The 13,569-nt window shown below is 41.2% G+C and overlaps 1 protein-coding gene across 1 annotated transcript in view; it reads left to right on the forward strand.

Moving 5' to 3' along the window:
- The window catches only part of snd1 (staphylococcal nuclease and tudor domain containing 1), a 132,756-nt gene that overhangs the window by 71,093 nt on the left and 48,094 nt on the right, over nucleotides 1-13,569 (forward strand). The gene's annotated exons all lie outside the window — the stretch shown is intronic.

A 13,569-nucleotide genomic window follows, 5' to 3' on the forward strand; every position in this document is an offset into this window, starting at 1 on the left:
CATGCTTTACCTATGACCTGTCAAACCTTAATGTGGTCAACCTTTGGGGGTGAGAGTGTCCAACCCAGAGTGGGGAAAAACGTGGCGAACCAAGAAAAATCACTTTTCACAAGTGAATAGCATTCACCCGGAGTACAAACAGAATGTGATCCAGAGCAAATTTGCTAATAGATTTGGAGCAACATTCCAGGGATTTAGTTTGTGCCAGTGTACAGTGCGCGTGGTGGACAGCGGCCAGGATGCGAGGTCACAAAGTGGGGCCCCATATGTTCACAGTAAAACACACTGGCGTTGACGAGACGAGTGTTGTCAGGCCGTACCTTCAGGACCGACCGACTGGTGACGACCCAATGAGCTGTCAGACATGTGGGACCTTCACACCATCATGCCAGCCTCGTTGCCCTCTTCCTGCCCTAGGGCTCTCTGAAGCCTCCCGAGAACTGGAGGGTTCCGCATGTGGTTTGGGGGTATCGCACGACCTACTTTGGCGTGGCTTTGTCAGCTATAGTCTTTTGACGGGAGTATACAAACTGCACCCAACACCCCCTGGGGCGAGTGCTGGCAAATCTGGGCTTTGGCCAGTCACATGTAGGTCAGCAGCCTGTGTCCGTTTGCATATGTGTGTGTGTCACTAGTTCCATTTGGATTGAAAGGCCCGCAGTGCGCCATAGCACCAATGAAAATCAGATTAGTGCAATGTACATATGAATGTTAGGATTAGTAGTAATGTCATTGCCAGGATCAAGGAATCACAGTGCATGTCCATAGACCAGCTTCAATGATTCACTTTATGATTAGATATGAACGACCCCAATTGTAAAAATGCTGTTTCGTCATAAAGGTGGTGCAAACTATCATTGTGTTCACTTACTGTACTATATTGTTAGAATGTGATCAGATATCAATATGGTTGCAACATGATAATTACAAACATTTCTCTACTACGTATGCATCTTAATAAATTACAGTAATGACTGAAAAGGTCTTTCATGTCTCTGGTGTTTTAAATCATGAATTTAAATAGACATAAGCTTTCATCTTCTATTTACTCGAGATTATTTCATTTCTTTTTTTTTTTAAATGTGCTCAATAGTTTAGTCTTGATCAGTTCCTCAGCTTTAGACAGTAGACCACCACAACCAAGCTTACATGGTTATCTTCAAGCATACAGTATACATCATAATAATAGGTATCAGAGTAATATTGTGATATCCACCATAGTTCTTATATTCTCTGGCATCGGGCCGAACCTTGTATCTCCAAGGTAGCCACGGTTTAGGCAACCTCAGAAGCAGTAGCCAGTTTTTAAGCTGTACACGACACATGCTTCAGCGACTTTCACTGGCGTCGGTATGTGTGTTCAACCATTAACATTGCATTTGTTTAAAAAAAAAGGGGGGGGGGGAGAACAAAAACGTGAGGACTGCACAAAAGTTGAGATTTTTGAAAAACAAAAAACAAAAACAAATTTACCAACTTAAGAGGTTTCAGTACCTTGACATGCCGTCAATTTTCAGGTTAAGGTCAAAATGACTGTTTCTGAAACATGCGGGATAATCCGTTTAATCATGCAGGAGTGGACTAGTAGGCTTACTCTTGCAGTGACTATAAATGGTAATGTTATCTAAACCGCAATGCAGAGATGTCATGATGCAAATAGGCGAGAATAGAATATTTTAGTTTTCATGTCGCTCACCACACAAATAAAGTAATTTGTTTCCTCCTCACTCCAAGTTTTGCGATTTTTATCTCTGAATGTGTATTTCCGATGGGTAGCATGTGAGACGTTGGGCATACAGTACTTTGCATACTCAAAAGACCAAGATTACCTCATTGATGACCAACTATTCGGGTTATAAGAGGGGTTCTTAATCATTTTTTTAATAACTCAAATAAGAGTATATTTAAGGTTTTTGTGCATGTTTACATAGCCTTTCATAAACGGGTTTTGAAAGGGTTATCAACTGCATGTAAACATAGTAAGTCAATGTAATTATCCTCTCTCGAACTTGCTGCCTGAAAGAATTTTTATTCAGCAGGGAAACGAGGTGCACTATTTTTGGCTCCGTCTTGAGGACTATTATGAAATGTTTGCATCAAGTGGACTGGCCTTTTAAGTGGCCTGTTATGTCCCAGTGCTTGATTGCGCTGCCCACACTGATGCAATATTATCTTAAGCCACTTTTTCCAGGCCACTGCACTGAAACACACATGCAATTCAGTGATGCTGACCTTCAGGCAAAAAAAAAACAAAAACCTGAGTACAGTCCATCCCCGTTTTCATCTTCATTTCTAGGAATTAATACGGCGAGAGATTACAGATGCGCGCACACACCAGTCACGGCTTAAACAGCTACCCTGTTTGTGATATCATTTCATAAGCACCACACAATTTAATCATGAAGCAGCTTTTCCAGAAATTAATATTTGGAAATAAGTGCATATTAGCTGCATCTGGCCAGATTGGATCTTCTGTATGTGAGACAAACCTTGAACTCAATTCTGCCATCTTACTTTCTGCTATCATGCCCTTTTTGTCATCTATTTTCAGTCCTAAATTAACACATTCAGCATATTTGTCCTTTGTTTGATGAGGGCATTATCAGGTCAACAGAGTTGAAGGCAGAAGGATGAGTGTTTCCTTTCCCTCTCATCCCACGTTATTCAATGTTTGAGCTTTAGCGAGCTGCCATTGTCTCCAGACTAATGGGCTTCATTATGTCGAGCTGTGTTCCTAGCGGCTGCCGGAGCTGGGATTAGCCGCAGTGCTGTGTTAGCTGGAAGCAGAAGAAAAGGCGCTGCTTCGTTAGCAGTCCTTAACTCAATCGGCATGGGTAAAACGACACGAGTGCCCTATTTTTAGACCGTGTTCCCCAAAATGTGTTTTTTTTTTTTTTTTTTTATTTTGGTAGTGGCCACATTATAATTCATTGTGAATCTTTGTATGTGCATTCATCACGATGTTGCTTTGTCAGCTGACAGGCCGCAGAAAATGGATGTCTCTGTTGCCAGGCAATATGCAGGTAAAACCCAGTAAGTCATGGCAGCGGGAGATTCTAAATCATTTGAAGTTACCAGATAAGCTGCCATCTTTGCAGAGATCCACCCCCTGCCTTCCCCCTTCCTCTCTTCTTACTTTGATGTCCTGACAGACTTACTACTTTTAATTTCGGGCAACAAAGGACACAAAAATAGTTATTTGCCTTTACATAGTCATCTGGGCCGCCTTAAACAGTTTTATGAATTAGTGTATGGCACAAACAGTGGTTCAGAGTGCAGAACCTTGATAGATAAGTTCCGGCATTTGTAAGTAGTCTCTGCAAGTAATCAGATGGGCTGTTTACAAGACTTATAATTCATTTTCCAGTATTGGATTAAGCTTTGTGTATAAAGAATAAAAGTGCAAATATCTCTGACATCTTATTCCCTGAATTTTCTTTTCAACTGATTAAATATCAAAATAAGAACATACCGTGGTGAACGCCATTGTCCTGGTCACATGATCGTGATGACGTATCCCATGCGTAAACGACAGCTGCCTTCATTCATTTCACTGGGAGTTTGCTGACGTAATGGGCAAGAAAAAGACAGTCTTCTTTCCCAAATACTGCGCCAATTCTGATCAGAGTAAAATCCTTACCACGTCAGGTTTCATGTCATTCCGTGTGGGGGTGGAGCAGTGGGGGGTGGCCTCTCCTAATGTGGGCTAAAGTATGCTTAGCACACATGTAGCAAGACCTGTCAGAGTAAAAATCACCCCGATGTTTACTGTCCAGGTTAGGGACCGTCCACAAATTACATTTCCAGCGTGAACAACGTTAATGGCGACTTGACTGGTAATTTGAGCCTACGTAACACGCAACTTGTAGACGCTCCCCAACTTCGACTCTGCTGGCTGAATGAGTCCTCCTCATCGGCCAGTTTCATCCCGGCTTTCGGCTGGACACAAATCTTTGGCGAGTCCTCTGTGGCTGTACTGCTTTTGAAGAAGTGCTTCTTTGCTATAGCGCGTAATTCCACCTTTGATGTCCACCGTTGGACGCAATAACTCCCCGAGTGTCTCTGTTGTCACTGGCAGCCATGTCATTCAATGTGTATTTTAAACACGATACGTCACGATGATCACATGACTGTCCAAAATGGTGGATAAAAATATATTCATAAAAATTAATATAAAATCATAATCGCTCAACATAAATTAACATTTTTGAAATGAACCATTTCACAGAATAGCTGGTTAGTTTTTCATAAGTCTTTTCCTTTAAAAGATAAATGTGATATTGCCAAGATAAATCGATTAAATATCTCCAATAACTCCATTGTGATACATTTAAATACAAACCTTAACGTTATCCTGCTGACCTCCAAACATCCTTTCAAAGCTTATCAAAAGTCACCACATTTGCGGTGTTGTAACCACTAATCCGGAAATCTCAGTCGCACTTCATGTAGCGTGGGATTAGTCCTGACCAAGGCCTGTATGTACAATGACCCCGACGGTAGAATTAAGGCTCCCTTCTCAAAGGTGTGAGATTGATGAGGTTAAGGTCAGGGCAGCTGAATACAAACTGACGAGATGGCCTTCCTCATACTATTCCGGCAAAATCAGAAGCATAAGGGTATCAAAAATAGCGCATTTCCAGCTAAAGTTCCAGGAATTTTTATTTTTCTGTTGCTGCAGACCTGACCTAAAGTCTCAATTCTAACCCCTAGCACCTCGATACAGTACATTTCCCCTGAACTGACTTAAGTTCCACCAAAAACACCAGTTCCGAGGTTCGAGATTTGTCTCAAAACTTTTGCACTGACACTCGTGCAAGAATTCAGTTTCCGCCATTCTGATTGGTATTCTTACATTGTGCTCGCTCAAAAGAAGTATAATAAAGGTAAGGTACACACTGGTCACCTTCACTTTACAGGTGGCTCATGACTTTTTGTCAGGGGTAAGAATTTCCTATTTACTAGCTATGTACTGTATGTGTGCATAAAGTAGGCACACGTTGTATTTATTTCCTCGCAGCTGAGTAACGAACTATGCATCGGCCATTTTTATGTCTCATCCGAGGACAACTGAGGTCGAACCTTTGTGTGTGCGGGGGTGTGTGTGGGTGTGTGTGTGTGCGTATCTGTCTGCCTTTCCTGATCTTGTGAAAGTGACATGTTTTCTTTTTCAATTTAACTCATGAGTAGACCGTTAAGGATGTGTCCATTTTCACTCAAGGGGAGAGAACTCCTAAATCATCTGCTTCTACAAGGTCAGAATATGCCTGAACTCTTAAAAGCTTTCATTAAAGTCCATGTTATGGATGGATGCTGAACAACAAACAAATGTAGTAGTGAGAATGCACCACACACCTTTAAAACCTTCACAAACCTCAGAGGCCGCCGTGCTTGAGTGGGTTTTCTGTAGCAGTGCAATCAGGCTAGGTGTATCCCCTCCGGAGGTAAACCTGTGGCAGGGGTCCCGCTCGGTCTGGGTTATGGTGGGAAGAGGAAACGAGGAAAAAAAGCAGCAGGCAGCACTTTCTAAATTAAAGTCAATAATACAGCGGCGCGTTCCATCAGAGGCGGCCCTCCCACGCCGTCGCTCAGGATAGCAGCGGGGTCTAATGTCGATTGACTTCTCCCGAGTACCTGTGTGCCGGGCAACATGTTTGTGTGGCTGAATACACGTGGATCCAGTGAAGGGCTGTTGGTTATTACTGGACAAAAGCTATAATCAAGCTACAGTTCAGGCAGTTTGTGGTTTATCTTGGGGGGTAGGGCACAACATCAGAGGACAAAGATTGCGCCACGATGCATACTTTGCCGAATTTCCAATGTGTTATAATTGTGGTCAACATTACATTTGGTAGTGGCCTTGAAGAATTGAGTCTCAAGCTCATGCCATGGAGCATAGCCCCATCCCAGTTATGAGGGTGTGCACTGTTGTGCAACCACACTTATTAAGTTGTTTCTTTTTACTCCCCTTATTGAAAAGAGAAATCCATCAACGACAAACTTGTCTTAAAGATTTTGCCTTATTGCTTAAACTACATTGCAAACCTATAAAATAGAAAACTTAACTCATCTCCACAAGGTCAGATCTTGACCAAATGTCTTCCACTTAAGATTTATTGGCTGAAATGTTGCATTGTATTGATTCTTTCTGCAAGCAACTTTAAGCCATTTTGTCTTCTGGACACAGTCTGAAAACAAGTCGAGGCACTCAAATCTTAAATGTATTGTTGTCAATGTTGACAGAATTGTTTAATATATATATATATATATATATATATATATATATATATATATATATATATATATATATATATATATATATATATATAATATATTATAATATAATATAAAATATGCATCCCGATTTTGGTGTTACTGTTATGGTTAGATTACTGTCAAAATGACTGCCCATGTACTTGGAATCATGTGAATGAGACAAAAGCATTTTGTTAAATTGATGGCAGGGAAAAGGCAGCATTTGCTCTGTTTGAAATCTATTCAAATTGGATAAAACATTAAAAGGAGCCATCGAGCGTAAAAGTGCCCAGCGCCTTACCGAGCTTTTTCACTGATACACACTTTTCTCAAAGTTAATGGACTCTGGCCACAAGGCTCAGAGCTGCAGTGTTTAGCAGGAACATTGCAGTTATTTGAGGTGGCCAAGAATCCACTTGTCACATCGACTGGGCTTGTTCTTCGGCAAGTTTTAATATCCAAAAAGGTAAACAGCCGTAAATGATGGTGAGCTGTCTGTCGTGCAGACCCCACAGTTGTTTGGGTTGTGATTGTAAAAGTAATATCTCCCCCTCCAGACTGAAATAAAGCCGTCCTAAGAGTGACACTGTGCAGACGTGTATTTTAATGTCGTTTTGTCTGTGGAGGACTTGGCAGACAGCAATTTGTTCTATGCCCTGTTGAAAATCAAACAATAGAGGCTGCTCAGTCACCTGAGTTTTGTTTGGAGGAAGCAAATGAAACAGTTGAATGTCTAGCGGAAAACGCCACGAGACAACAGCCGTGGGCGAAGGGATTGGCGTCTAAATAGGTTCCGTGTTGTGTATTGGAGTACGGACAGAAAATTGTTGTAAGCTTGTAACTGTATATAACACACTACTGGGGTGTCTGCGTTTGCGTGTGGCTACATTGGGGCTAATTGAATCCGCTGCCTTTTTTCAAGAGTTCTATCCTTCCTGTGGCAACGCACAATAGTCATATCTTATTGGAGGATGGTGTTAGAAGCACATCTGCCATATGAATCAGTGATACACTCGGATACAGATCATTTAATTACATCTACCTTTTGAGTGCAGGTGCTCTGCAATCTTCAATGCTTTGTTTATCTCGCTATTATCTTCCTCTATCTTGATTCAGAGCCCAGAATGACAAAATTGAAAGATCTATTCAAAAAAAAAAAAAAGAAGAAAAAAAAAGCTTGTTAAAATCACAGCACACCCCCTGGCGAAGCTTGATGCCAGACAATGTGATAGTGTTCATTTCAATTAATTCACTGTGTGTAAATACAACAAATATCCAATGTCATGTGTATTGCAAGCACATTGTTCACCCTATTTTCTGCCTTTGGGTTGCCCTTCTTTGTCTTTTGTCCTTTGCCAGCATTAATCCTTCGTGTCCTCTCCAAGTTAGCGCTGATTAGCGGCATCTGGATTATGGCGGGCATGCCGGGCGTGAAGATGAGGGCAGCTGAGGACAAAAACAATCCCCTTCGAGAAGGTCTTACCAAAAAAAAAAAAAAGTGAACCCACTTGATCTTTTTACGATGGTTTGAAGTTCACAGACTGCCCACCCGCCTCCCCACCCCACAGTAACATACTGCTAATAAAGTGCTGATGTTGAAGCCTTTCTGACCGCACCGACACTCCACTTTTTACTGCGATCTGTTTTGATGGGTGAAATTCATTGGAAATGACGAGAACGCGCACACACACATTATAGGCCTGTGTCCAATTTAATTTGCACTCTCACATCTGATGCCATACCGATTCATAAAGTCTTAGGGCCGGTCGTGCTCGAGAAAAAAGGCAACTGGAGGTGAAATCATATTTGCCACCCAAATTGTAATTTGTTGTCTAGCAACAGACTAGCTCTATTTACTCGGTGGCTGCTAAGTAGGAATGACACAATAACATCTACCCCCGCACACACGACTGCAATCGGATCATTTTCATCTTGGCCTGACCACCTGTTGTTGCTTAAGCAGGTTCATTTGTTTCACGGCGTCATGGTTCATGTTGCATATTCACCCACTTCTGTAACTGTATCAGGTTTCAAAGTGCAACTCATGTACGCGGTTTAATGTAAAAAAAAAACACTAGCGCGTGCAGAGTAGTTGAAGAAATTTGAGGAAGCATCGAGTTTAATAAAGTCTCCAACGGGGATCTTTTCAGTTTCACAGTTTAATGCAACCGCTAGGGAATCGATCAAAAACTGTTGACAGTTTGCAAGCGTTGCTTGATAGTCCTCCTCTCCAGATAAACAGGCATGATATGTTTTACGTTACGCTATGTTTAGACATTTTATCATCTTTGTGGGCAGAATATCGTTTCGTGTGACTAAACTATTTCGTGATTGCCACCCCAAGATAAGCGCACATCTACTTCGACTACGGATCTAGTGCACTCAGATTTGTGCTGCATGTAGTGCCTCTTCACTAGCTCGCCTCTGACACTTTCCCCCTCTTGTAAAACTTCAACTGTGCAGCGCGTGCGAATCTCTCTCCGCTTTTGACAAGCGCACATAAATTGACAAAAAGGCGCGTTGAAAAATGCCTCTGTCTCTGTTCTCTTGCACGACCGTCTGCCTCATTCTCTCAATCTGTCAGCGCAGACAGTCCGGGAGGACAGAAATGGCTCTTTGAGTGACACGGGCTGGCGATGCCATTTGCCGCGTCAACTGGTGAAAGGGGATAAAGAAAAGAGGCGGAGACGAATGATTGCAGCCTTGCTATGACTGTACTGAACCCCGCACCACCACCACCACCTCCTTTTTTTTTTTTTTTTTTCTTCTTCTCCCATTTGTGGTCATTGAAGACTGAATAACCAACAGATGCATGGACATTTTTCCAGACTGTGTGCTTGTAATCCCATTGAGCTACGTAGGATCAGGCTATCTCGGGCACGCTTTTGTCACAGTGGCAACCGAGGCATGAATATTTAAAATTCCATTATGAAATCTTAATTTGATTCGTAGAGCGGCGGCAAGTGGAGCGTGAGTGCGAAATCCGGAGCTCTTGTAGTTGATATGAATACTTGCGCCGAAAATTTGACAGAGCGGGGAACGTGATGGTGAAGCCAAAACACATCTACGACACTCAACGACTTAAACTATGATAGTGACCAGAATTCAAACTTAAAATGGTAAGACTAGGCAAAATACAGGCACTTCCAAAAGTCTCAACTCCTGATGAATCTTCGGGAAAGTACATGGCAAATGTCTGAAAAGGTCCTAAATGTTGTTCATTTGATGGCTTCAATCTCAGTTGAGTACTATAGTCTTAAATCACCCACAGCCCAGTTCTCATTTGTTCTCTCAACCTGAACCCAACCAGTTAGGGGGAATTATTTGATATTCGTATTATTACAAATGTAGCTCAATATTCATCGACTGGCATGCTATGTTGCCACCCTTCTGGGGAAAAAAAAAAAACTGAGTGAAATTGTACTTATTGCTGATATTGATTTTAATAACCAGCCTGTTCAGGCCCTGAGCAGTTGCTTCAGTTCGTTTATTTCATTTCATCCAGCGGAGGATCCATAAAGTAATTTTCAAAATGATTTAGCATGATTTAGTTTGCTGACAAATACTTTCCCCATTTTAATCCCTCCTGGAGTAGTGTTTGTATTTTTTAATGTATCCATTGTACTTTTTGTTGCTGCTTAAACAGTGTTGCGTTAATGACTGTGGCAGTGGAGAAGGGTTAAAGGTCAGAGTGCAAAGATTTAATCCAATTCACATTCCCATAGTTAATTTGTTTTCTAATACATATACGTCATTTCCAGCAAGTTGTGAACCGTAGTTTGACTAAAAATCATGTTTTAATGGCAAATTACAAGTGTTTCCGAGCTTACCGAAGTTTGCGGCTTCGTGGGTGTAGTTGCTTTACTTACCGATAGGACTACCGGAAATGATGTTTTAGTAGACAGGCGCCATCAAACACATACTGTACAAAGTGCACAGTCCACTCTTTCTTGGATGGTACACGTTCAATCAATGGCGACAATACTTTTGGAATTCTGAGGAGGAAGATGATTTCGAGACACGAGATGACAGAATACAGCGATGTCCAACCCTAAAACAGCTTTAATTAATTTTTTTTTTTTTTTTTTTTTTAGTAAATTTTGTAACCTATTTTTATTTATTTATTTTTCTCCTCTGAATGTTAACTACTGTTTCTTGATGCTTATGTGTTGTCTTTCCTCATGTAAAGCACATTGAGTTGCCTTGTGTATGAAATGTGCTATACAAATAAACTTGCCTTGCCTTGCCTTGCCTTGCCTATCTGTTTGAGACAAGTAGGACGTTTGAGTCTCTCATTGATGATAATGAAGATGTGGAAAGTGTCACGGAGGAGCGGTTTGTAATGAAAATTATGCTTTGTAAAGGTGTTCGAAAGCTTTAAAGATTAACATGCCAAAGTTTGAAATTTGACCTTTAAAGCCATCACGAATGGGTATTCAGGTAAGGAAACTGCCCCTAAATAAGTAAATAAACTGTATTGATCCAACAGGTCATCAATTGACTAATGCTGAATCTCGTAGGTTATTATATTGCCAAGAGATCTCCCATTAGTCTTTGTCACTGATCTCAGTGGCCACTTCCGATGACTGAGTCATTTTGATTTGGTGAAGGTCATTTGGAAACACAAAGACTTCTCACTGCTTCCATTGATGTGTCTTGCTTAGGCTTCCTTTGATGTTTGTTCTTTGATTTGGAAGGCAGATTCATGGTAGTAGGTAGGTGCTTTTCCTTTTTTTGGCTGATGTACAAGGTGGGTAACATACTTTCTCCACGTAGTGAGGCATAAAGCACTGATTGATCGCTCAGATTTTTGAACGGGTAAGAACACCAAATCCGTTTGTATCCTTGGAAATCCACCAGACGTATCCTGTCCACCCTCTGCAACGTTGCCTCAATCACCTGATTCATCAGAGTGCAACTCATCCGTTACACATTGACGAAAGGGAAAAACTCATTAATGGGCATCAGACAGGTTTAATGGCAGACATTGCGCTTGTTTGCCTGACTGTTAAGGGTCCGCGGTCTCCGCTAAGAAACCGGCATCTTGGCCGTCTCACAGTATCATAAGTTGACATATCACAGTTCACTTTTCACTCTATCACTGCATTGGGAAATTTTAAATTGTACATATCTGATTCTATATAACTGATTTTTCACTCAGGTAGCAATAAACATGAGCCAGGAGGAAAGACTGCATAAAAGTCTGGATAGACTTCTGCCCTCTGCAGTGAAGCCCATTTTACAGACTTTAGACACCTTACACTTGGCTGTAACTGGAGATGTTTAACATAAGCTTGAGTTCTTCCCTTTTGTTTCCCTCATACTGTATGTCCATTTATCCATACTATCCCTTCTCGACTTACAACACACTTGTCTCTGGAGCTAACTTTGCTCAACATGTCTTCGGCACTAACAATAAGACGCAAACTCTGAATAGACCTCTTTTTTTTTTTTTTTTTTACCATCAGTGGGTTTTTTTTTTTCTTTAATTACAAGCTCCATTAACATGAACTTGACATCCATTCCCGGTCAATGCCATTAAGCGATCAATGCCGGTTTGTTTGATTCATTCATGTGTAGCTCACCGGTGAGGTGATTTGTATTTGTACACCTTGTGTTGTACCGGCTAACCTTTTCAGGCCTGAGTTTGAGGCATAGTTATGAAACAAGTGCCACTCAACTTTATTTATTTAAAAAAAATAAAAAATAAAAATAAATAAATAAAAACATTCACCAGCCCCACAGTCAGTTTCACTGATTGACGACGCAACATGTGGTTTATCATGAATTGCATTCTCCTACCAACTGTCTCAAAACTTTGGAGCCAAAAGAAGTAATTTCTCTTAAGGAATACACACATTTCATGTTTTACTTCACAGTCATAGTCAGCCATTAATTGATTTCACTCCACACGCTCATCCGTTGTCTCGGACAGTTTGATTTTGTTGCAGTTGAGCTTTGATTAATTATCTCCTCCCAGCAAGCGACACCTTTACAAGATATTGATTTTGGTTGAAATCTGATAAAGGCTGCGATGGTGCGTGTTGCTGCAGGGGTAAAAATGTCTTATTTAGCAGTTCCTGCGGTGTCGGTCTGCATAGAGGAAAAATAATTTTACACACACTTGTGGATACGTTTTGCAGGCTGATGACAGGTGTCCTAAGTAGATTCAAGTTTAATTTGTGCAGTAACTGTGCACTCACAACACGTATCTCAAAACAACTTTCCGCATGGCCCCCCACCCTCCCAAAAAAATGACATTTTTGTATTGTTTTTTTTTTTAAAGGAATTAGTACTATATTGTACTAACTGTAAACACACAAATTTATTATTATTATTATTATTATTATTATTAGTGGAATGTCAAGAAATGTTCAGTTTAGGCATTATGATTTAATGCTTTAATTCAATTCATTGTTCTGCTCCTCCTGGTAAGCATGGTTTGACCACTCGGGGTAGTAAAAGAAAAAAGAAAAAAAAATCAGTTGAAGGATGGGTTGTATCTCGAACAATTTGTAATATAGGTGACTCGTATCTCTAGTCACAGCTGTACTAATTTGTGCAAACCCGTTGCATGCTTTCAATTTGTTTTAGTGCAACTTTTGGCTCTGACAAGGTGTCACCCACTGTCGTTTTTAAAAAATGTATTTATTCATTCACTTGTTTTTTCATTCACTTCCAAAGAGTTAAGTGAATTAAAGCAGCCACCGTTTACAACAATAACCTTGGGGCCCCAGTTGCGCTCAAGAATGACTAGGAAGGATTTTGTGCACACACACAAATACACACTTATAACTTTGTGTGTTTTCTCTCCCCGCCCCGGTCGCCTCATTTCCATCCGCCGTGTCGACACAATCCCGGCATTTATGAGATTACCGAAGCCCATTTACGTTCCGACGGGAGCCATCTTGGCTCGATGGAGGGCCTCTACTGGGAGCCATCTGGGCTCCAGTCAAAGCAGTTTCTAGGCCGCCCTGCGCCTTCCTTGCCATTATATTTCAAAAGCTATTAAAACACAAGATGAATTAAAAAGAAACCTATTTTTTGTAAACTGTCTGATTGATGTCGGTGCTTATGCTTGGCTACATGGCAGAGAGTAATAAAAATAAGTATACCAGTCATTTTCTTTCCGTATTCCCCTCTGCATCCTTTTGCCGTTTGTCGGTAACCTTTTCCTGACTTCGACCGCTTCTCCCGTTTGACATTCAACAGTGCTCTGTGGACGAGTTCCGTCCTAATGGCCTAGTTATGTAACTGCCACTGCGGAGTGCGCCCAGTGCGCAAGAGTCTCCATGGTGAAGGGAGAATTCAGAA

This window comes from Festucalex cinctus, chromosome 16 (genome assembly GCF_051991245.1).
Source record: "Festucalex cinctus isolate MCC-2025b chromosome 16, RoL_Fcin_1.0, whole genome shotgun sequence".
Classification (NCBI taxonomy): Eukaryota; Metazoa; Chordata; class Actinopteri; order Syngnathiformes; family Syngnathidae; genus Festucalex; species Festucalex cinctus.